Raw genomic sequence first — 26,894 nt, 5'->3', positions numbered from 1 at the left:
AAGACAAAAATACTAAGTAAGAAAGTTATTTTTTTGCAGTGTAAGTAGGATGTAGTGAAATAAACTGCAAAATTCTTAATATTTTTGTTTTCAGTAAAAATATCTCAAAATTCCCAAACTAAGATGCCCCCCCTTGATAAGCAAAACGACCGAGGAAAACAAGTCTATAGCCTTAAGACCAAAAATATCAAGTTCAAGTGACGTTGTGCATAGAACAAGCAAAAAAATATGCCAATGGGGTAAGCAAGTTTTTCTTAAATTTTTCTTGAATTTGGTGTTTAAGAAAAATGTTCAAGATTTTTTTGCTTATCCCATTGGCAGACTTCTTTGCTTGTTCTATGCACAAAACCACCCAAACTTGATACCCCTGGTCCAAAAACTAAACCCATTTTCTTGGGTCGCTCCGCTCAACAAGAAAAAGCATCCCAATTCAAGAATGTCCAGATATTTCTACTGAAAACAAGACAAAAAAAACAAGTAAAAAAGTTTTTTGCAGTGTAAGTACGATGTAGTGAAATAGGTCTTTGATATGTGTGTGGCTGTGGACTGGCTGTCACAGCTTGTAACTGAAGGTCATAAGAAAGTGAGAGAGCTTAAAAGAAAGATCAGCACTTAGCTGTTAATGCGTTTTTCTTCCTTAGTCATGGACACAGCAGGGCTGACAGCCAATGATTATCCCACTTCATGACATCATTTCCTGTGTCTGCTTCCATCCATGATCCAATCCATCAGAGTTACCATTCAGATCTATTTAAGAACATCTGAACTGACCATTATGTCACTTTCACGTGTAGGTGCTGTTTGCTAATCCCCCCGTTCTCTGTTTCTCACAGTCATCATGTTTATCTCAGCCCACCGCAGATGAGCTGCACATCCATCTTCAAACACTTCAGCTCTGAGAGCATCACGGATGAGGATGGGAGGAGATCTTCAGCCATGCGGCCCCCGCTCACGGAGTCTCAGGTACACGCTCTCCCATTTCACAGCAATCAAAAGTTGTTCTTTAACAGAATAAGAAGTTGTGAGTGTGTGTGATGTCAGCTGGGCCCTCGGGCTCTCGTTCACTCATAAAGGCCAAATCTTCAGCTCTGACAGGAAACTGAAGCGCTTTATTCTCCTTCTGCAGAGGTAGCAGACATGTTATTCAGCCTGTTGCCCTTCACATTGATGCCTCTTCACTCCTCTGCCATCAGCGTCTGAGTGATTCTTACAAACCTGTCAGTAAAATTTCATTGTCATGTTTAATCCACAGATTTAAAAAAATATTTTTTCATAGAGAAAATAAAGTTTTTGGGCCTTTATTATTTAGCCATTATTTTAGAAACAAACACACTTTCCAAACCTACCTTTAAAAGAAAAATCTGACTTTTTCCATATTTAAGTGCTAATTGGGTCCACAGGTCTTATATCAACCTAGAAGTTTTGGTAAACCATTCTCTCCATGTAAAAAAAATTGAAATTTGGCTCCCCTTGGATGTCAGAAGGGGATAACACCGCCCCTCAATCCGCACCATCCAACCACGGCACTTCCATTTAGTTCAGAGATCAACTCATTTGAATTTTAAAAGACACACCCAAAAACAGCACATTTTTGCTCACACCTACAAACTTGCAATTTTAACATCTTATGATAAATTATCTATGTGGTATTTTGAGCTAGAACTTCACATAAGTACTCTGGGGACACCAAAGATTTATTTTACATTTTAAAAATGTTGTGTGAAATTTAAGTAATGTGAAACTGATATTTCATTTATACTGAAATGTCATACATTGCTCACTGTCATATTTTTGTAGTAGTTCAATTATTATTACACTGAAAAAAAGATTTAATTTACTCAATTTTTTAAGGTAAGTGGTTGCAATCAATTTATTTAAGCTGAATTTACATAAAAGATTAGTAAAATACAATTAAATAAAAAACCTTTTGTTTAAATGTAGCTTAAATAAATTGATTGCAACCACAAATGAGTAAAAATTAGTAAATTTAATGAATACTTTTTCAGTGATGTTTACTTTAATTCTTAAAAAAATGCTTTATTCTGAATATACATGCAATTTTTTTATTTTAATTCATTATAAAATTCCTCCCATTAAATTTAGAGGTAATATGTGATCTTGACATGATCTTGAGAGATTTACCCATCTGTCTTTATCTCATCCGGTTTATCCTCTCTCTCAGAGAGCTGTATGACTCCGGCAGTCACTCGCACTCCTGACCTGACGGACTGATTTATTTTTTCTCAACCAGTAGGAAAGTGAATTATCTCCCATATGAGCTGCTTATCTGTAAACATATCTATACCTTTCTGTCTCTGTTATGATGACTTATTCAGGAAACATTGGCCTTACTTCCTGTATCTAGACTCTCTAGGTAGGGGTTCAGCACTTCCAAATTAGATCCATAAATATTGGATGAGGAAAAGAGCCCAGTTGGCAATTTTTTACAGCTTCCCAGGATCCATTTGTTTGTTCTACTGAACGAAAAGAAAGAAGGATGAGGGGAGCCTGGACAAAGGGAAGAGGTTTGGGTGAACAGCAGTTCAGTCTCGTGCTGGTTAATTAGACATGAGGAAATGGAGCGGTTTTATGCTAATTTCATGCTCTTGGAAAGCAGACATGCAGAGAGAATTGACAGAGATGTTGCTTCATGCAGCGGACACAGAACGTTTTCCATCATTCTTTTCCTTTCAGCGTCTCCTTTCTCTTAAATTCACACATGCGTACACATGAAGAAAAATGAGCACAACATACAGTGGTCATCATCCATCATCCATATGTCAAGTAATGTGGTAGCGGTAGCTAGAGATTAGAATATAATTCAAATAAAGAGCTTAATGCAAAAAATAAAACAGACAGTCTGAATTTTTCTAGGCTATCCAAGAGTTGATTAATCTCAACCAAATAAATCAGAATGTGAAATCAGAATGTGTGAAATTAGTGTGTTTTGATGTCTTATACTTTGTTGATGATCTCAAACAAATGTGTTTGTGTGTTTATGTTTGACCAATTAACTAACTGATTTTCCTAAACTGAAAAAAAATTGGAGTAGGATTTACTTGAAAAAAGTTAGGAAACAATTTTCACTCAGAAAAGTGCTAATCAATTTAAAAGAATTGCCAAGAAAAGGCTAAAACACAATTATCTTTAATTATGAGTAATTTTTACATGTTATTTTTGAGTAATGTATTTGAGATGCACAAACATCAAGAATCAGAGTATGAATCTCAACATTGTTGACAAACAAAATTGTAAAAAGTTCATTATTTATCCATGCCTCAGTGCATGCTGGGAGTCCTGGATGAGATTTGTAATTTGTTGATACCCAGCATGCATTGCAACATGGAGGTTTTCATTTTATTGTCACAATGGTTGAGATTCATACTCTGATTCTTGATGTTTGTGCATCCCAAATGCACACCGGTTATTTTTTGTCTATAGTTTCTAAAAATCCTTGACTAATGGGTGTGAGAGTGCTGGATCTCATTTTGACAAAAAATAAACTTTTGATGAGTGAGTAAATCAATTAATTAGATGATGATCTTTAATATTATGTATCAACCCAGCCCATTCTCATGAAATGCGTACAAATAACACGCAGTGTGATTATCGTGCAATACATAAGCCAAATTCTAATTTTCCGTGCATATGATATGCCAGTCCTTCCCGTTCACTTATATGGTGAATCTTTTCATGTCATTTTATTCATTGGTTTCTCATTTGGTTTCTGTTTTTTTACCACTGTCGCCTGGGTTTGGGGTTAAAACAAGTTTTTGTAACAAAATGACATCCTAACCCAAATTCTAACGCCAACTCCAAGCAACCATGGTTTAAAAATCGACAAAACATGTAGAAATATATTAAATGACATCCTAAAGCAAAACCCAAATCTAACTCCAAACCCAATCAACAATGGTTTAAAAAACAGAAAACAAATGAGAAACCAATAAATAAAACGTCACCAAAGATGCGCTATATAGGTGAATGGGAAGCACAGGCGTATCATATGCATGCAAACTTGGAATTTGGCATATATTGCACGATAATCACACTGCATGCTATTGCACTATTACATTTACATTACCATAATAAATGTGCTTTAGACACACAAATTGGAAAAACTAACAAATAAAATGTCAAGGATCAAGAGTCTGACTAAAACATACACGCATCACCATAATTGTGACTTTATTATGAATTATGAAACAAAACATCAACTTCTAAACTTAATAAGTGAATTGTGTTTTCTACAACAATATCTTTTTCGAACATTTAGAAATAATGTTTTATAACAGTTTAAAAATAATAAAATGCAGTGTTTCTCTATTATTTAAGTAACAAGCAAAAAATACATATAGAAAACTGTTTTAAACATTGTGAACATTGAAACATGACATTGTCATAACGTTTGAAAATGGTGCAACATTCCTCTAACGTTCAGACAACCCAGAAACGTTCCTAAAACGTTTAAAAAACTGTACACTTTTTATGGTGGCAGAACATTTTTGGGAACTTTCTTAGATATTTTCTCTGTTAGCTGGGCATGCGCATCTATTATCTGGGTTAGTATCTTTTGAAGTACAGTAGTAAGACGAAATAGTGTTTGTTAGTAAAACATACTTAGATATAAACATACTAACTTTATTTACAAATGTAAAAAATCCTTTTTTACAGCGTACGCTTCTGCTTTGTGTCACGGTAGGAAATCCTCTGTTTCCTCCGTGTCATGTGTGTGTGTGTTTGTTTGTTCACTCACCTCTGCCATGTGCTCGTTTGATTAAGTGTTGTCACCTGTGTTGATTGCCTCGCTCCAGCTGATCCTCATTACCCATCAGCTACATATACTCACTCAGTTCTCTTCCTGTTGTCAGATCCTCATTTCATGTTGCTGCTACCACTTGGATTATCGTCTCTCGTCGTCGTGTTGGATTTGTGTTCGTGTTGTCGTCTTCGTGTGAGTGTTTGGTTTGTTCCTGGTTGTATCCACTGGCCATCATCACACTCTTCACCGACTTCACGATTCAACACTCTTCACGCCACCTTAGACCTTCGATCACCATTGCCAACATCCAGGACTCAGTCATTCATTCTGTTGTTTCATTGTATTTACCATTATTCTTAATAAATCTGTGTTGATCGTCTGCGCTTGCCTCCTCCACATTGTATCGTTACACTTTGATAAATTTAGAGGTCCTTTCTGAGCTCAGTTGTGACACATTAATACACACTCATCCCCTCGTTCTGAAGCCCCTCATGTTGTTTCTCTTTTGTTTATAACAAGATCTCTTTAGATATTTTCCAATATCAGAGTCATAAATGCCTAACTAGATTTTTGGTGATTGTTCATGCAAAACTCGCCCTGCATTGCTACTAGGGTGATCTCATTTGTTTCTAGGTGGTTCCTTACCCAATTCTGAAAAGCTAAGATAATATTGCCATAATCTGATACTCATAAAGATTATAATAATATGATTAATTTATTATTTTTACAACGGGGCTGTTGAATGCTTTATTCTGACTTGTCAAATGTCTTAAAATAACCACCAGAGCAATGTATGTGGTAACAGTGGTATAAGTGGAATAATTGACCCCGGTCCTTTGAATTATTTAAAAATAATGCACACATTTGTTGTAACAGCACTGTGCATTATTTTTTAAATAAATCAATGGCTTGTCGTCAATTATTCTTTACACAACAAACTTATCTGTCCACAATGAGTGTAAAATTGCTGTGTCATGACACATACTCATATAATAATACACATTATAATCCTGTAATGTTAAATGGCTATACTATACTGATACAAGTCATTAACAAAATGCAACTGGTTAGGACACAAAAATTTAATATTTGCTTATAATTGCTTATTATTTAGCAATTAAGCATCACATCTCACTTAATCACACCATTATCATCTAGCAGACAAAAGTATATTTGCATGATTCAACCAGCCTTAAGATATTTTTATATCCACAGCAGGTCAAGTGATGTGCCGGTTTACAATTATATAAGCAATAATGCAGAGAAAAATAATTGCATTTGCTAATATTCATCTGTCTGAATACAGAATGCTATTGAGCTGCAGGAGTTTGATGTTGATTTTTTGCTCAGACTAAATTCTTAATAAAAGTGGCGGATCGCTCCAAGGCATTTTCTTGCTTTTTATCTCTGTTGCTCACTCAGCAGGAGAAATATTCTCAGTGTGATTTTTAAAGCAGCTCCCTTTGGCTGTGAATCAATCTCTGTCACATTTAACCTTTTCTTAGTGTACACTGAAAAAACGAACTTTTTGGTGTAGTAATATTTATTAGATTAACTCTTATAATTTCTACATAATAATATTAACATTTATTGAGAACTAGATTTTCCTAAGTAAAATGATGATAAATACACAATTAATTCATGTAAAAAATGAACTGTGTGGGAATAGTAAGTCTTATTAGATATTTTCTTGTATTATTTAACTGTTTTATAGACATTTATTTGCACATGTTGTAAGGAATACCCACAATTCTTTGCGCCTGAATATTTTTTTTAAGCTTTATCACAGAATAAGAACTGATAAGAACTTTAACTACTTAAATATTTGTTAGCAAAATGTCATAAAGGACATTGTATTGTAATTCTCTCCACAGTGCTGATAATGCATGTCAGAAACACAGTTTGTTTGCGTTTCTGTTCCGAATCAAGTTTATTCAATGACTGACTTGTTGTCAGTAATGAATTTTGTGTTATAATGCCATTTATAACACTAAAAATAACTAGGTCCATAGGAATATGTTAAAGAAAATAACAAACAGAAAATATGATTTATTTAATATTATTAGGACAGCAATGCTTCAATTTTCAAAAAAAACCTAATAGACTTTACCTAAACGATTAAAATAAATCTAACTTCTAAATAAAATAATTAAGTAACATTTAATTAATTATTTAACATATGTTTTATCATGCTATTTTAAGTAAATTTTATTTGATTTTAGTAGGTAAGTTTTACTTATAAAAAAGCAGTAAATTATACTTAAAAAAAGTTCGTGCAAATTGTTACGAGGATTTTTTTAAGTAAATTTTACAAGTTGTTTTTTTCAGTGTACCTATGTTGGTAATTTTTGATTGAAATGGCTCTCAAGTAGATACAAAATTTGACTTTCTCCCCTGTCTCTTATTATTATTGACACACTTGTAGATGAGTCAAGTTAGTGTGTTTGTTGGCACATTGCTAAACAGCACCCTAGTGTGTTGTGTTCATTCAGTCTGTAGGGCTAATAGAGAACGTGAGTCTTTGATTGATGACTACACCATTACCTCATCCTTAGGGTCACATGACCAGTTTACCTTTACTAACTCAAGTGACTCATACAGTCACAGCTGCATCTGTAATATGGTTCCCTTTATGACAAGCAAACATACACAAATATTTCTTACATATTTCAAAACAGGTGTATCGGTCATGTCACTCAGATTACATCATATAGGGTACTTTAATGTTTCTGCTAGAAAGCATTTGAAATGACGTGATCTATAGGTTTGACCTTCCTTAAGTACATTTCAGGTACAGTACCACCTTCTGCAATATCTGCAACCTCCTCCACTTCTTCTTTTCTCTTTGTGCTTCTTTTTTTAGCCCTGGGCGCTAACCCATATCCTTTGACCATGAGGCTGTCATGATGAATCATGTTTACAAGCAGCATTTTCCCAAGGTGAGCTCGAAAACAGTAATGACAAATACAACTCCTGTAAAAAAGACTTGGTCTTTTTTAAAGTGGTCTCATTATTACTACTAGAAATAAGACACTATCTCATTTGCGGAGTGCTCGGCTGTGTAGAAATCTTTCAAAGAGATTTGTATATGAGAAATCAAGTTCAGCATCAGGTCATGGAGCTGTCCTGTAAATCCTGCAAGGGTCTCATCATCACCCCCTGCTTCTTCTACGAACTGCAGGAAAACCTTGAGAAACTGCATCAGGATGTGAGTACTGCTATAAATAAAAATGAATAAAAAATAAAGGTGCTTCAAAATGCCATAGAAAAGTGCTTCCCCATCCAGGTCCTTGAGTACCCCCTCCCAGAAAGTTTTAAATGTCTCCTTATTTAAAGAGCACCTATTTCATTGCTAAAAATAACATTATTTTGTGTATTTGGTATAATACAATGTGTTTTGTGGTTTATGGTTTAAAAAAACATTATTTTCCACATACCGTACATTTTTGCTCCAGATTGCCCTGTCTTCCTGAAACGCACAGATTTTGTACAAAACTTTTCTTTGGGGTACGTACCTTTTGAATGATTAACATGGCTGCTTCTGAAAGCTCTAAAATGCTGCCTTCGGAGGCAGCATTCCAAGGCAGGAAGACATCAAGGCACGTTTGAATCCAATATTCTCCTGAGATAGTACCTTTATCATCTTGTCCTACAATTCTATGTGTGGGCCGGGAATGTGATTGGTCAAGCCTGGTCCACAAAGGCGTTCCCTGTTTATATTTTAAATATAATTATTTTACGTTGCCTATGAAGGCTGTCCGAATGCGCTCCCTAACCTGCCTTCATGCTGGCAAAGTCATTGCCTTATGAGGCAGCGAGGCAACAAGTCAACTGCCTTTACCTTTCGGACGCAGCCCATGTCTCCCTAACAAGCTTAGTTAAATCAGGAGATAAAAATATGGTGACATCTAAAACATTCTGTGAAGGGGTATTCGAGGACCAAGATTGGGAAACACTGCCACAGAAGAACCATTTTTGGCTGTATGATTCCTTTAAAGAACCATTAACATCCAAAGAACCTTTTTGTTTCAAAGAATTATAGAAAGAGATTTGAGTTTTGCTTTTTATTCAAATACATTTGTTTAGAGAAAAATGTTAACTGTGCCAAAATACAAAAACAAAGTTTGACTATTAATATATATATTTGTGACCCGTCACGGACACCAGTGACATAAGGCGGCAGCACAACTTTCGAGAAAATGAGAAAGAAAGTTTTTTTTTATTGCAGAATCTGTTCGTTGAGATCACGAAGAAGCCTTTCCATGTTTGAGATATCAGTTTTTGTATATTTAAAAGTGTACATTTTGCGGTTAAAACGGCTTGTTTTTCCAGAGATTCTATCGTGCAGCGGGGGGGGGGGGGGTGGGGTGGGGTGGGCATTGTCTGTGTATATTTACTAGGGGTGTGACGAGATCTCGTGCGACGAGATCTCGCGAGATTAAATATGTATCGCGAGATTAAGTGTGTCTCGCGAGATTTCTTGTGTAGGTGAAATTCTGGCCGTTTCTCAAATAAAAGACTGCATCCTTCGGAGGTCGCATTTTTACACTGCATTTACTTCATAAAGACTGTCTTATTAGAGACTACTAACAATAATACAGTTTACTAATAATTTAGTTAATCGCAAATTGTTGTAATATGCTCACGACTTGCGAATGTAATGCTCAGTTAATGATCTGAAATATACCTTAATGACGTATGCAGCCTGCATATGCGACCTCCGGAGGATGCAGCTTTCTGTTTGACCCTTTTAGGCATAGATATGTATATAAAGGCTAGATGGCTCAAGGCAGAGTCCCTAACGGCATCACCTGGCGGCCATCTTACGACAGGGCGCTCGCTCACTCGTAGCATTGAGTTTAATAGTGCAGGTACTTTTAAATGACCATAACTTGCTCAATTTTCTACCGATTTTCAAACGGTTTGGGTTTTTACAAACGTTATTAAGGTGGCTATAATTCTGGATGCTTTAACATGTTTCATGAATTTATTTTTTATTTTTAGTATAGATATGCAGTGTCATAGGTACATCTTTGACGTTTATAACAAACCAAACCGTTTGAAAATCGGTAAAAAATTAAGCAAGTTATGGTCATTTAAAAGTACCTGCATCATTAAAACTCAATGCTACGAGTGAGCGAGCGCCCTGTCGTAAGATGGCCGCCAAAATGCGGACGTTGCACTCAATTGGCCAGCAGCGCGGACGAGCCATCTAGCCTTTATATACATATCTATGCTTTTAGGGGCCAGTTACACCAAAAGCGTTTATGGCAGTTGCAGGCGCCTTTTTTAAATGATATTCTATGGGCATGGAGCGTTTGCGCGCTGTTTATGCGCGCTGAGCGCCATGCGGTTTTTGCCGGCGGCCGCAGCACGCGCCTTTGAAGGAATGCTGAGAGCGGAGAAGCGCCCGAAGTCATTCGCGTCTTTCCATTGTCCACTCGAATGAGGGAAGTTTACAGTTGCTTTGAAGAACCGGCGGACTCCACTCGCTCACTCTCTCCTGCGTGTTTGTGCACTTCTCACCCTCAAACAAGGTCAGAGCAAGCGTCATCTTTTTAAAGTTTCTGCTAATATGACAGTTAACAGCAAAAGAGCGCACGCTTCAATATTTGATTGACAAGACAGCTGACTCGGTGGTTGCCTAGCAATATTAAAAGCCGCGTCGACTCGCACTGCTCTTTTTTTAAAAAAGGCAGTGCGTCGCGCCTTGCATTTCCAAGCGTTTAAAGCGCGGTTGGTGTAATTAGCCTCTTACAGTGCATGCATTATATTCTGTCTTTTACTGCATTTGCTTTTTTGTTTGGGTTTCCAATAATGTTCGTTTGGGAGCTCGTATGAAGTCTGAGACGTGTTGTGTTTGTCTGGTGATCAGTGCCAGATGTGAAGTCTCAGCAGATTAAACCATCACAGAGTTTACATGATTTAATGTCTGCATGTTCGTTTCTATTATAAAGAAATGGACGTATATTAAATATTCAAATGGATTTAAACTGTTTGGCTAAAAAATAAGCGTTTCTCTCCGTCTAAAGTGAAAGTAAAGATAGCGTCCGCGAGACGAGTCAACTATCTCCCCCTGCAGGCATTTGTTATAATATATACATAATGCTTTTTATTTATAGACCACAAATGTAATGTGTTTGTTAATGTTATGTTGTTTAATTTAACTTGGTTTTAATACTTTATTTGAACCAATTACTATTGCATCTTCGTTATTATGTAATTTAAAAGGCTACTGCTCACTTGGGTCTATTTTTATTACGCAAAAATAACAAATTACGTCATTATCAGTTAGTAAAATAATTGTTAGGGCCAGTCCTTGATTAGTTAAAACATTTAAAAATAACATGATTTCAGTTTCTTATTCATTTATTTTATCATCGAGGGTTTCTTAAAAAGTGTAAAAATATCGTCTCGTCTCGTTCTCGTGAACCCAATCTCGTGTCTCGTCTCGTCTCGTGGATTAAGTGTCTCGTCACACCCCTAGTATTTACTGGATAAGTGGGTGTTTTTGCCCCCGCCCCCAAAGGGAACAGTAGTTCGCCCAAAAATGAAAACAGTGTCATTAATGACTTACCCTTATGTTGTTCAAAACTCGGAAGACCTCCGTTCATCTTCGGAACACAGTATAAGATGTTTTAACGTTATGGTTTCCCTGTCCAGAAAGTTAATAAAAACATCATAAAAGTAGTCCATGTGACATCAGTGGGTCAGTTAGAATGTGTTAAAGCATCGAAAATACATTTTGGTCTAAAAATAGCAAGAATTACGACTTAATTCAGCATTGTCATCTCTTTCGGTTCTGTTGTGAACCGCATGAAGTCACGTGACTGTAGTGACGTGGCTGACCTGTTCCTTAGACATGTTTGCTAAGTTTTTTTTTTCAAACTTACAGCATGCGTCTCCCCAGACAGTAAACGAACTCGGGCGCACAAAACAAAAGAAAAAAAGAAGCTGGGGCGGACAGATAACAGTCAGCTGCGTCGTACGTCAGCCGCGTCACTGGCTTGCTCGACTTTATGCGGCGCCGCAGTCGGATGACGTCAAAGTACAGCGAGAGCTCTTCACGAAATCTTACGGAGTTGCTTAATTTCGACTCGCTCTCGTGGTACTTTGACGTCACCTGTCTGTCAGTTCTTGCAGCGCAGCATCACACATAAGTCACACAGAGATCGTTGAATTCGTTATATAATTGGTTACATGTTTTGTCTATCAATATTTTCTATGAAGTCATTGGCTGATGGAGGAACGAGTGACTGATTGGTTACATCCCTAAAGGAAGTCACGTTTTCGGCGCTGTTTGGATTATCTATTATACTACCTCCCTATTTTAAATACAAACTTTGAAGGTGGGTTCATGTGTTCAACGGAACGTAAATTACTGGAGTCTCATATACCCTTACATGTTACGATGTAAATAGTCCTCAGATTGTATATAATATTCTATTACCAGACGTTCATGCGAAATCTGATGTAAACAATAGATTATATCTATATTTCACGGATTATACGCATTTGTGGACAAAAATGGTCATTGGATGATTTACACATCTGAAACAGATTGGATTCGACTTGTGACCAACACAAAGGTAAAAATTCATGTTTATTTTTGGATGTTGTCATTCGGACTTCTGTCACAAAATACTAGAACATCTGTATCTCAAAACGGCTTTACAGGGGGTATGGCTTAGCTAAATGAGATGTAAATGAGCCATATTGTCTCCCCCAGCTGGAAAAGAGATTCCCTCTCTATTTTCTCGGTTTGAGTTTTTCTGAGTTCTTAAATTCAAATGGCCACAACTTCTCCAAATCTTATCAGATTTCCATGTGTTACACATCATTGGAAAGCTTAGAAACGGCACTTTCAGAATCTGCGAATAACTCAAAATGGCCCAGATCCGACTTGTGTGCCTACTTTCCGTGACTCATATATTTTCCGTGGTCACATTTTATTGATCAGTTGGTAGATGAGTTATTGATCAGCTAACAAGTTCCTTATACTGTACATGGCATCTTAAGCAGCACCTCATTAAGTTGGTTAAGAAAATATATGCTTTGCTTTAAACTAGACAAATCTAGTGAGTGTTTGTTTGTGTTGGAATGCATGAGTGTTTGTTGAGCACTGTATGGTCATGAAGGAGGGTCCAGCAACTTCCTGATTTTAATTTCACACCCTAATAACCACCACAGGTGCTGGATAAGTAGAGAGAGAGAGTGCAGAGAGATATAGATAGTGCAGAGAGAGAGAGAGAGAGAGAGAGAGAGAGAGAGAGAGAGAGCAAAAGAGAGAAAGAGAGGAGCATGGAAGGCGGGGTCAGGCTCTCCTTTTTTTGGTTGGTTGTCCATAACCCTCCCATACTGTTGCCTGCCAGAATCGGAATTGTTCATGCAGGCACCCTGATCTCATGCAGTCGCAGTGTTATCACGCAAGCTATCATGCATGCATTGCACATACTGCATTCAGATGAACAGGGATGACATCATCCAGCCCGTGGTAATTGGCCGTTTTAGTTTGAGTGCTGATGGTGACAGATGGTCTAGACAGGGATCACAGTATAATTCACCTTCAGCAGGAGCCCCCTTTTAACGATTCCTTGCTTAGCCAAATGATGTCCTATGAGGAGACTTTCATTGCACTTTGTACTTTCATTTGTATATTTGTTCATCAGAACAGGTGCCAATCTCAAGTCCTGGATCAATCAAGTGACCTGTAACCATGATCGTACAGTATGTGAAATCAAGGTGTGTTAAACCCAGACCCTCCCCAATCCTACATCTTACTCCTGTAAGTTCTGTGTGTCAGTAGTATATTCACTCAGTGCGGAGAGCATTTATGTGTGTGTGGTTCACTGGTGGTTTCATTGTATAAAATATAGCTGCAAGCAGCGATGGCGGGCCCTCGCACGTTTTTTTACCGCTACACGGTGCCTCCGAGAAAACGATGCACGGTGGGCATGTGTATCAAGTGGGTAAATATCAGTGGACTATTTCATGTTGCTACTGATCCATTTAGGTACTGTAGGTAAAAGAAACCCCACATTTTAGACAAATGGGGGCGCTAGTGAGACACTAAATAGACACGCCTTTATCTGACGTTTTTGTCAACACTTAACAGCCGACAACTCTGATGTGTTTGCCAAATTTAAATTTAATCTAAGCACGCCAAGAGCCTTAAATATGCCTGAAATAAAAGTAAAGTTTGACGTGTTGCCATGGGAACAGCGTTTGAGATATCAAAAATCCCTTCGCAATTTATCATCTACAATGTCTCACCATTATGTTGACCACTTCTGGAGTCAATCACATTATTTCCTCAGGAGGAGTATTTAAAAGTTTACCGCATTCAGCTGTAAGGTTTAAATATTCCTTAAAAATGAAAGTAAAGTTTGACAGGTTGCCATGGTAACAGCGTTTGAGATATCAAAAATCCCTTCGCAATTTATCATCTACAATGTCTCGGCATCATGTTGACCACTTTTGGTAACAATCGCATGAAAATCCTAGAAGGAGTATTTAAAAAAACATCGCATGGAACTGTGAAAAAAAATCACCTTTGTGACTGACACACTTCCTGGCGCCTGGTGGTGGCGCTATACCCGGGAGTCACAATAGGCACATCGATGCGATCGGAATCTTTAGACGAACAAACATCCCGCATGGCATCACAATAAGATATTTTTTGCCTTAGATATTAGACACTTCCTGTTTCTCTGAATTCGCCATGAATTCGTCACCTCGCCATGGCGGAACCGTTCGAGATATCAAAAATCCCTTCGCAATTTAGCAAGTCCAATGTCTCGACATCATGTTCACCACTTTTGGTGTCAATCGCATTCATCCTCTAGGAGGAGTATTTAAAAGTTCACCGCATGCATTTTTTAAACAATCCAAAATGGCGGACTTCCTGTTGGGCGGAGCTAAAATGTTAGAGGGCGAAAGTTGTTCGGGTCGATGAGATCTATATGTGTACCAACTTTCGTAAATGTGCGTACATGTTTGCCCGATCTGCGCACTACTGTTTGTTTTTGCATTACAGGGGGCGCTACAGAGCCCCCGTGCCACGCCCGTGTTCCAGCCTTTGTCTGTTCGCAATGACGGACGACTCTAACGTCTGTGCCAAATTTCAAGAGTTTTCGAGTATGTTAAGGCACCCAAAATGCCCAAAAGTGTTAAAAAAAATAAAAATAAAAATAAAATAAAAAAAAATAATAAATTTGAGCAAAAACAATAGGGCTTCGCACCTTTCGGTGCAGGCCATTCTGGCCTGCTCCTCGGTGCTCGGGCCCTAAATATAGCTGCAAGCAGCAATGGCGGGCCCTCGCACGTTTTTTTACCGCTACATGGTGCGTCCGAGAAAACGATGCACGGTGGGCAAGGGCATCAAGTGGGTAAAATATCAGTGGGCTATTTAATGTTGTTTCTGAGCCATTTGGGGACTGTATGTAAAAGAAACCCCACATTTTAGACAAACAGGTGCACTATTGAGCCACTTAAGAGACACACCTATGTCTGACCTTTTTGTCAACACTTAACAGCCGAAAACTCTGATGTGTGCAGAGATGTATAGTAACGAAGTAGAACTACTTCACTACTGTACTTAAGTACTAAAAGGCAGTATCTGTACTCTACTGAAGTATTATTTTTTTCTCCTACTTCCACTTTTACTTCAGTACATATTTTCGATGAGTTTAATACTTTTACTCCAATACATTTTTTATGTGCTGCATAGTTACTCGTTACACTCAAATGTTACGAATCATTCCAAACCTACATTATCACTGCCGGAGCGGTGATACACATTAGAAACACACACAGATTGTGGTCTAAACCAATAGGAGATAGTAAAGAGCGGACCCCTCCCTCCCTCCCACTCACAAATATGAGCCGCGGTTGTGGACAAATGTGAAGTGAAGAGAGAACCAAAGTGCACGAGAGAGACCGATAGAGAGAGAGAATTCGCGAGAAAGGGCGAGTGTGCGCGAAAGAAGGAAACCTAAATACATTGAAACACCTTTTACCTTTACCTATTACCATTACATCGACTAATATTTTATTAATTCTGAATTTTCTATTGCCATATTAGTTAAATTAATCTGAACATTCCTGTCCTTGTACTCCTGCTACAGCCAAAGCAATTGTGAGTGTCCTTTAGCTTAAACATTTGAAATAATATAAACAATATTATATTCAAACTTTTGACTGTTTTCTTTAATAACTACATTACACAATACTTGTACTTTTACTTTCAGTACTTGGGTAGTATATTTTAAAATAAACTACTTGCAATAGTTAAGTACAAAACATGTTTAATACTTCAGTACTTCCACTTAAGTGGTGTGCTCACTTTTTTGATAGAGCACTTGTACTTTTACTCAAGTCTGGGTCCCTAGTACTTTAAATTTGGCACACACATCCAGAGATGTATAAAGTTCAACTAAGCACGCCAAGAGCCTTAAACATGCCTGAAATTAAAGTAAAGTTTGACGCGTTGCCATGGGAACAGCGTTCGAGATGTCTAAAATTCCTTCGCAATTTATCATCTACAATGTCTCGGCATCATGTTGACCACTTCTGGTGTCAATCGCATGAATCCCATACGAGGAGTATTTAAAGGTTCACAGCATGTAACTGTCAGCCTTAAATATGTGTAAAAATGAAAGTAAAGTTTGATGCATTGCCATGGGAACAGCGTTTGAGATATTAAAAATCCCTTCGCAATTTATCATCTACAATGTCTCGGCATCATGTTGACCACTTCTCATGTCAATCGCATGAAAATCCTAGAAGGAGTATTTAAAAGTTAACTGTATGCAACTGAAAGGCTTAAATATGCCTTTAAAATGAAAGTAAAGTTTGACAGGTTGCCATGGGAACAGCGTTTGAGATATCAAAAATCCCTTCGCAATTTATCATCTACAATGTCTCGGCGTCATGTTGACCACTTCTCGTGTAAATCGCATGAAAATCCTAGAAGGAGTATTTAAAAGTTAACTGTATAAAACTGAAAGGCTTAAATATGCCTTTAAAATGAAAGTAAAGTTTGACGCGTTGCCATGGGAATAGCGTTTGAGATATCAAAAATCCCTTCGCAATTTATCATCTACAATGTATCGGCATCATGGTGACCACTTTTGGTGTCAATCGCATGAAAATCCTAGAAGGAGTATTTAAAAGAACATTGCATGGAACTTTCAAAAAAATCCAGCTTTGTGACTGACACACTTCCTGGCGCCTGCTGGTGGCGCTATACCCGGGAGTCACAATAGGCACATCGATGCGATCGGAATCTTCAGATGAACAAACACCCCGCGTGTCATTACAATAAGACATTTTTTGCCTTAGATATTAGACACTTCCTGTTTCTCTGATTTCGCCACAACTTTGTCGGCTCGCCACGGCAGAACCGTTCGAGATATCAAAAATCCCTTCGCAATTTAGCAAGTCCAATGTCTCGACATCATGTTCACCACTTTTGGTGTCAATCGCATGCATCCTCTAGGAGGAGTATTCAAAAGTTCAACGCATGCATTTTTTAAACAATCCAAAATAGCTGACTTCCTGTTGGGCGGAGCTTAAATGTTAGAGGGCGAAAGTTGTTCGGGTCGATGAGATCTATATGCGTACCAACTCTCGTACATGTGCGTACATTTTTGCACGATCTGTGCCCCAATGTTTGTTTTTGCATTACAGGGGGCGCTACAGAGCTCCCTTGCCACGCCCGAGTTCCAGCCTTTGCCGGGTCCTAATGGCCGACGACTCTGACATCTCTGCCAATTTTCAAGAGTTTTTGAGTATGTTAAGGCCCCCAAATTGCCCCGAAACGTAAAAAAAAAAATAAAATAAAAAATATAGCTGCAAGCAGCAATGGCGGGCCCTCGCACGTTTTTTTACCGCTACACGGTGCGTTCAAGAAAACGATGCACGGTGGGCAAGGGCATCAAGTGGGTAAAATATCAGTGGGCTATTTAATGTTGTTTCTGAGCCATTTGGGGACTGTAGGTAAAAGAAACCCCACATTTTAGACAAACAGGGGCATTAGTGATCCACTTAAAGGGATACTTCACCGATTTAGCATTCAGCTTTGTATCTGTAGAAACCCGGCAGTATTACTGAATGACCATGTTTCCCTCCATCATTTCCCCCTGAGAGGAGAGATATCTGCATTTTGGTTCTGCAAAAAAGTCCTCCGATGATGCAAAAATCGTCATATTACATCATCGGAGGACTTTTTTGCAGAACCAAAATGCAGATATCTCTCCTCTCAGGGGGAAATGAGGGAGGGAAACATGGTCATTCAGTAATACTGCCGGGTTTCTACAGATACAAAGCTGAATGCTAAATCGGTGAAGTATCCCTTTAAGAGACACGCCTATGTCTGACCTTTTTGTCAACACTTAACAGCCGAAAACTCTGATGTGTGTGCCAAATTTAAAGTTCAACTAAGCACGCCAAGAGCCTTAAACATGCCTGAAATTAAGGTAAAGTTTGACACGTTGCCATGGGAACAGCGTTCGAGATGTTTAAAATTCCTTCGCAATTTATCATCTACAATATCTCGGCATCATGTTGACCACTTCTGGTGTCAATCGCATGAAAATCCTAGAAGGAGTATTTAAAAGTTAACTGTATGCAACTGAAAGGCTTCAATATGCCTTTAAAATGAAAGTAAAGTTTGACGCGTTGCCATGGGAATAGCGTTTGAGATATCAAAAATCCCTTCGCAATTTATCCTCTACAATGTCTCGGCATCATGGTGACCACTTTTGGTGTCAATCGCATGAAAATCCTAGAAGGAGTATTTAAAAGAACATTGCATGGAACTTTCAAAAAAATCCAGCTTTGTGACTGACACACTTCCTGGCGCCTGCTTGTGGCGCTATACCCGGGAGTCACAATAGGCACATCGATGCGATCGGAATCTTCAGACGAACAAACACCCCGCGTGTCATTACAATAAGACATTTTTTGCCTTAGATATTAGACACTTCCTGTTTCTCTGATTTCGCCACAACTTTGTCGCCATGCCATGGCAGAACCGTTCGAGATATCAAAAATCCCTTCGCAATTTAGCAAGTCCAATGTCTCGACATCATGATCACCACGTTTGGTGACATTCGCATGAATCCTCTAGGAGGAGTATTTAAAAGTTCACCGCATGCATTTTTTAAACAATCCAAAATAGCCGACTTCCTGTTGGGCGGAGCTTAAATGTTAGAGGGCAAAAGTTGTTCGGGTCGATGAGATCTATAAGCGTACCAATTCTCGTACATGTGCGTAAATTTTTGCCCGATCTGTGCATCAATGTTTTTTGTTGCATTACAGGGGGCGCTACAGAGCCCCTGTGCCACGCCCGTGTTCCAGCCTTTGGTTTTCTGCGATGACGGACGACTCTGACGTCTGTGCCAAATTTCAAGAGTTTTCGAGTATGTTAAGGCACCCAAAGTGCATGCCAAGAGCTTAAATATGCCTGAAAATGAAACTAAAGTTTGACGTGTTGCCATGGGAACAGCGTTCGAGATATCAAAAATCCCTTCGCAATTTATCATCTACAATGTCTCAGCATCATGTTGACCACTTTTGGTGTCAATCGCATGAAAATCCTAGGAGGAGTATTTAAAAGTTCACCACATGCAACTGTCAAAAATCCACCTTTTGTGACTGCCACACTTCCTGGTGCCTGTTGGTGGCGCTATACCCGAGACTCACAATAGGCACATTGATGCGATCGGAATCCTTGGCCGAACATACACACTGCGTTTCATCCCTATAAGACATTTTTTGCTTAAGATATTAGACACTTCTTGTTTCTCTGAATTCGGCATAAATTTGTCACCTCGCCATGGCAACACCGTTCGAGATATCAAAAATCCCTTCGCAATTTAGCAAGTCCAATGTCTCAGCATCATGTTCACCACGTTTGGTGTCAATCAAATGAATTCCCTAGGAGAAGTATTTAAAAGTTCATGACTGACACACTTCCTGGCCCCTGGTGGTGGCGCTATACCTGAGACTTACAATAGGCACATCGATGCGACCGGAATCTTCAGACTAACAAATGCCCCGCTTGGCATCACAATAAGACATTTTTTGCCTTAGATATTAGACACTTCCTGTTTCTCTGATTTCGCCACAACTTTGTCGCCATGCCATGGCAGAACCGTTCGAGATATCAAAAATCCCTTCGCAATTTAGCAAGTACAATATCTCGACATCATGATCACCACGTTTGGTGTCATTCGCATGAATCCCCTAGAAGGAGTATTTAAAAGTTCACCGCATGCAATTTTTAAACAATCCAAAATAGCAGACTTCCTGTTGGGCGGAGCTAAAATGATAGAGGGCGAAAGTTGTTCGGGTCGATGAGATCTATAAGCGTACCAATTCTCAAACATGTGGGTACATTTTTGCCCGATCTGTGCATCAATGTTTTTTGTTGCATTACAGGGGGCGCTACAGAGCCCCCGTGCCACGCCCGTGTTCCAGCCTTTGGTTTTCTGCAATGACGGACGACTCTGACGTCTGTGCCAAATTTCAAGAGTTTTCGAGTATGTTAAGGCACCCAAAATGTCCAAAAGTGTTAAAAAAAATAAAAATAAAAAAAAAAAAAAAAAAATAATAAATTCGAGCAAAAACAATAGGGCTTCGCACCTTTCGGTGCAGGCCATTCTGGCCTGCTCCTCGGTGCTCGGGCCCTAAATAATAATAATAAATCCGAGCAAAAACAATAGGGCTTCGCACCTACGGTGCAGGCCATTCTGGCCTGCTCCTCGGTGCTCGGGCCCTAATTATTCAGAGGTTGATTAGACTTCCCCTGAGGAAACTGGTGCTGTCTGTCAAAGACGACTCTATTACTGTCAGCTCTTCTCGATCCCTTTTATGAATTCTTGAATTTTCCTGCCCTCTTTGTATCAACTCATCCTTTTTAATACTTTCTGTAAGCACTTCATTCTCTCAAATGACGACTTCTGCTGGTTGGTAGATGCAAAAGACTAATAAAGAATGATTGCATGACATCATTAGCAGGGTTTCCATGCAAACGTATAGCGAATCTTTTTGATGTTTGCAAAAAAGAAAACAAATGCAATTTAGGTGTATTTCCTTTGAGCGGATCACAATGGTATTGACAATCTAGGATCCAACAGTAACAAAACAAGTGAATAACTGTAGAACTGTTAATCCAGAGTCGTAGCAACATGGGTTTAATGTTCACTACACGTTAACACTTTTTTTTTTTTGCACAAAACAAAAAACACATTAAGCGAAAAGCGTTTTTGTGAATTAAGGGATTTTTTAAATGGGACTTTCCATTACTCATTTCTAATGCAGTACTTCAAAATCTGCATAAAACGGAAATGGGATCATAGTTTTTGAGACTAAAAGACTTTGCTAATAAAAAGTATTTTATCAAGTATTTGTATTTTATCCGTGTTTTTCTTTGGAAAACATACATTCCAAAGCATATTATCATCTTTTTTACTCTATTACATTTCATAAATACAAGTTTTTGTTTTACATTTAATATTTAGGTACATTAACATACTTTTTCTCAAGTAAAAGTTCACAATTTTAATGTAATTAGGTATTAAATTAATTTTAAATATGCAATATTAAAGAATACACAGTATGATTCTTTGCTTTAGAATGTAGTGAAGTAACCCCCCCCCCCCCAATACAAACACCCTATAAAGCACAGATGCTTGGAAAATGTAACTAATGTAACTAAGTATTGTCCACCTCTGCTATCAAGTCCAACTAAATTCAATTTAAGCTGATAATAGTCAGTTTTACTGGCATTTTCGCCGCAGCCGCTATGAAAACCAGCCATTTTGTTGAACGTTTGCCACTCAACAGGGTGAGCTCCGGCATGGTTACTTTGAAAAGTGACATCAATGCATACCCACTGGCATTAGTGATTTATTTATGTATTATTTTTAGGGCTGTCAAAAGATTAATCGTGATTAATCGCATACAAAATAAAAGTTTGTTTTTGCATAATATATGTGTGTGCCCTGTGTGTAATTATTTTGTATATATAAATATACACATACATGTATACATTTATTATTTATATATAATATAAAATATATCAAAATCTAAATAAATAAATAAATAAATATTTCTATTTTATTTTTGTATATTATGCAAAAACAAACTTTTATTTTGTATGGGATTAATCACGTAACTTTTTCCAGTTTAAAAAAAAATGATGGACCAAAAAATAAATGTTAATAATCACAATTAATTAAACAAAAACTGAAAGTTCAAAATGACGCATTAGTTTGTGGGACAAGATATTCGACTCATCTGGATATATGGATTGGATAATATGGTGTTATAATACTGTATAAATATATACATTGTCTTTTCTGTTTGTTCACTGCCCGACCTGCCCATCAGCTGGAATGTCTGTTAAGCACTGATAGACCTATCTAAAATGGCTTTGATCTGAAATGCCTGGCATTGTTCTGAGCTTCAGGAAAAATGCTTTCCATAGCTAATGAAGCACATGCTTGAGGAAATCTGCTGGAGGAAACGTGATGGGTGATACAAGCCACATTTTAAAACTACAAAAAGCACTGTGAGTGTGTTCAATTTTTGATGTTTTGTTGCAATATAGTTTGTCTTGACAGCTTGTTATTAGGTCATTTTGTAATTTACCGTACACAACAATGGACTTATGCAAACACAAAAGCCCCTGTGATTTCCATACAGAACAGCAGGACTCTGCATTGATGGAGGACCAGCAGCTGAGAGAGGAAATGAGCTGTTAACCTGTTCTGCTTCATGTGAGCACAATACACCCCTAATACCTCATAGTGACACCATGACACAAATACGCCTGAGTAAGCACAGAACAAATGTTATGAATGGTTATATAATGGATTGGTGTAGTATATGTTTTACAATTCTTTGGTTTGCTGCTCTCTGTGCACCATGTGACTACTGCAATAAAAGTATATACGCAGTACATTACATCACTGTTATGCTACATGTTTTGTAAAACCTAAAGAGTTAAAAGTGTTTTACAGTAATGATGTTTTGTTAAAATGTATTAAAATATATAAACTGTGATGGATCCTCCATATATTCGTCCATATCATGGTCAAGGTAATGGTGCATGAGAGTGACTTGCTGCCTCTTGGGGATGGTACCACAAGTCACCATTCACTTGCCTTTTACTTTAATGCAGGCTTGTGGAGTGTGCATACGTCTTTAACAAGATGGTTCAACAAAACTTATTTAGCTTTCCAAGTAACCCTGTCTTAAACAAACAGTGGATGCAGTTTGTTTTTCCTGGGCAGCAACGTAAATCCAAATAGGTTTATGTTTGTTCCCTGCATTTTGGTGAGGATTGCTTTACGAACAAGGCTCAGTTCGACGCCGGATTTGCCACTTGTTTACAACTGATGGAGTACGTGGTCCCAACTTTACGTTTATTAAAAAAGCAGATAAACAAACAAGGATTCACAAGTTCACACTTACAAATAAGTCGGATAGATAAAATTTGCAAATGTATTTGGCGCGCTGTCCGGGGAGAGGGCTCTGAGCTCGGAAATGGGCCCAAACGCAGAGTATCCCCCTTGGTTTAGGGAGTAACCGGGTGATTGAGAGCAGACGGGGTAGTGGAAGGATTCTGAAGACTGTAGAGAATCCTTAGGTGAGTTTGACTGTGATTATATGGCTTGCCTTCATGCTGATTGGGTAGATCTATTGTTTACTGATTGTATACAGCTGGTGATACTAGAGTATTTGTTGATTACTGATTTTAGACAGCTGGAGGCACTTGAGTAGTTTATTTGAAGTGTTCCTCACGAACTATGTTAATAAAACATCATTTAATTACCAGATAGAGACGTCCTGCTGTTATCATTGCTGCTGTTGTTCCTGTTGATCAATTACTGACTCAGTATCTGATTCTGGATCATATATGTAAGGCTGTATCTGACTGTAAGCCATAGTTTATTTTTATTTTAGTTTGTTTCCATCGATGTCACAGCTGTTATATTACTATCCAAAGGCTACGCATAGGCTAGTTGTAACTCTTAGCTCCGCCCACCACAAGCCGTCAAAACGGAAAGGCGGTTCTGTCTTTTAATAACACGACAACACGAAAGACATATGAAATACTACTAACCAAGATTAACATTAGATTGTGTGTTATGTGAGCCTTAAAGCAACGTTAATTTGAGCAGAACGAAACAGATTGGTAAAACATAAAACCATTTGCATTTGTGATTACAAAAAACAACAAGCGCTACTCTACACTGCTCAAAATCGCTTTGAATCATGGTTTGAATAGTATGTAGTAAATTCTTGAAAACATACCTCCAGGATGTGAATCAAAAGTGAGCATTATCCGTTGTGTCCATGTCAACAGGCTGAGGAAGTAAACTGTTGCCTACAATCCTTATAGTTCGTTGTAGTCCAAGAAAAGAGATTTAAGTTGGAAACGATAACTCGCGTCATCATATACTTTGGGATTTGTAACTTGCCATGGCACAAGACTTTTTTAAGATGTCAAATAAATCTTTGGTGTCCCCAGAGCACATATGTGAAGTTTTAGCTCAAAATACCATAAAATAAGTTATTATAGCATGTTAAAATTGCCACTTATACTGTAGGTGTGTGCAAAAAGGTGCCGTTTTGGGTGTGTCCTTTAAAATGCAAATGAGCTGATGAAATTCAAACACTGATCACAATGATGGTGGTTTGTTGCAATTAAAACTCAATTGTTTTTGCTTTTCTCTGCACTAAATGGCAGTGCTGTGATTGGATAGTGCAGATTAAGGGGTGGTATTATTATAATAAGAGCTCCTTATGACATCATGAGGAGAGCCAAATTTCAACAACCTATTTTTTCATGTGCTTGTAGAGAATGGTTTACCAAAACTAAGTTACTGGGTCGATCTTTTTCACATTTTCTAGGTTGATAGAAGCACTAGGGACCCAATCATAGCACTTAAACATGGAAAAGTCAGATTTTCATGCCATGGCCCCATTAAATGGTCCCCATAGTTCTAGATCTAATCAATACTGTATATTTGATTTTATAGATGAGATAATCTGGCCAGAGGGTGATGAAGCTTTACCTCCTGAAGCTCAAGATCTCATCTCCAAACTACTGAGGCAAAACCCTCTGGAGCATCTGGGGACAGGTCTTCTTGCCTTACATACGCTCACTCATCCTTGATCCCAATTCCTTTGATCTGATGAGATTAATGGTGTATGAGAAAACCCAGAACAGAAAATATTGAAAACAGAATAAACAGAACAGAAAATCTCTCTCTCTCTCTCTTTCTCACAGGGAGTGTGTTTGAAGTGAAACAACAGCACTTCTTCAGTGATCTGGACTGGAACAGTCTCCTGAGGCAAAAAGCTGTGTTCATCCCTCAGCTGGAGTCAGAAGATGACACTAGCTAGTGCTACATTGACAGTATGTTTTCAAAGAGCAGGCTGAAGTAAAACTTTTAACTATACACACTTAATCACTTTCTACTGTACATGTAGTGCAGACATGCTCCACATGGACTTAAATAAAGTTCTCTTTGACACACTCGGATCGGTGTCATTGTGTGGACACAAATGATGATGATCATCTGGAGATACTCTATTCACCATGTCCAGCAAAGAGGATGGTGGGCAGAAAGCCCCCTGGATTTAAAAAAGTTTTTGTTGTTGTTGGTTTTATGCCCTACTGTGTGCTTGATGACAAGTCAAGTGTCCATTTTGTTTACATGTACCCTCTAATAACTACATCACATTTTACCCACTGTGCTTTTATCAATGAAAGGAAAACATTGTAATTATGTGAATGCATTGAATTCATCTCTGTTTTTTTGCTAAAGTCGCAAGCCGAAAGTGAGCACTAACTGCCTTCTCACATACGTGACGGGGGTAGCGATGATGTTTGGGCTATTTGTTGAGGTGAAGTCAGGTGTCAGAATGCCTGAGGTGGTTATCCATCAATGTCCGGCATCCACACCATACAAGCGCTAGTTAAATGTAATCTCACACACATCGTCCAGAGCAAATTCACCTGCTACCTCTCACCTCTGACACGAGCACAGTTCTTCACAAATTAAAACCTTAGAGCACACACCCACCCACCTATACACACTACTTAAATCTACCCACTTCAATAACAACAACCACTATGTCCAACCACTGCCCTTTCAACACTTCTGTGTGTGTGTGTCGGAGGTGAATGACAGTACAGATGGCTCACTTTATTGTAAAATTTTTAACCCTTTCATGCATGGCATCCACTATAGTGGACAGCTATTCAAAAAGCCATTTCTTCAACCTCTAGTGGCTAGGAGGGAGCAGGATAAAACCGCCTGGTTAATTCTTTGGGTTGAGGCTAGTGCTTGACAATATGTGCTACCTTGCCAGATTTTGCTACCTCCCATACAAAACATATACCCAAACACTAAACCCGACCCTCAATTACAACAGCACAAAGGTCTACAAAGCAAAAGGGGGTCACACACCGAACGAGAAGTGCCAGGTCTAGGACAACTCGGAGGTATCGTACACAGGAAGTGCACATTTAATAGTGCAAACTTAGTCAGATAGCATTTACTTCAAAGTGCAAAAATTAGGTTAGCAGCCAATGTTAATCGTTAATGATTTGGGACAAATATGATGCTATTTAATGTTAAACTATGTGAGTGGCGCTGTGGCGCGACAGGGCTTTGAGCAAGTTTCTGAATCAAAGCTCGGCACAGCTGACAGGCGCCACCTTTCGACGCCGGTGTGCGTATACTCATAGAAAACAATGTGTTTGATTTTTTTTTAACGTCACGCCGCTGAGCTGCGCTTCCAGTGTGCGACCTCCTTAAAAGGTAGCAGAAACTGACACAATATTTTGTTGATATCAATGAGATATTGATATCAACCGAATGCTTTCGACACTATACGTTCATCAAATACTTTCTCTTTAAAGGAAAACACCACCGTTCAATATTTTATGTTCTTACTTCAACTTAGATGAATTAATACATACTTATCTTTTTCAATGAGTGCACTTAATCTTTGTACAGCGTGTTGTGAATGTGTTAGCATTTAGCCTAGCCCCATTCATTCCTTAGGATCCAAACATGGATGAATTTAGAAGCCACCAAACACTTCC

The 26,894-nt window shown here is 38.3% G+C and overlaps 1 long non-coding RNA gene across 1 annotated transcript; it reads left to right on the top strand.

Moving 5' to 3' along the window:
* The first annotated feature begins 622 nt into the window (after positions 1–622).
* LOC129450080 (uncharacterized) lies at positions 623–26,894 on the top strand. The gene is made up of 3 exons (XR_012370913.1): positions 623–963; positions 24,817–24,918; positions 25,068–26,894. It is a non-coding gene; the product is annotated as an uncharacterized lncRNA (long non-coding RNA).

Source organism: Misgurnus anguillicaudatus, chromosome 8, assembly GCF_027580225.2.
Source record: "Misgurnus anguillicaudatus chromosome 8, ASM2758022v2, whole genome shotgun sequence".
In the NCBI taxonomy this organism is placed as follows: domain Eukaryota; kingdom Metazoa; phylum Chordata; class Actinopteri; order Cypriniformes; family Cobitidae; genus Misgurnus; species Misgurnus anguillicaudatus.
Note: the sequence above shows the minus strand (reverse complement) of the source record. Positions and strands in the feature narration are given on the sequence as shown.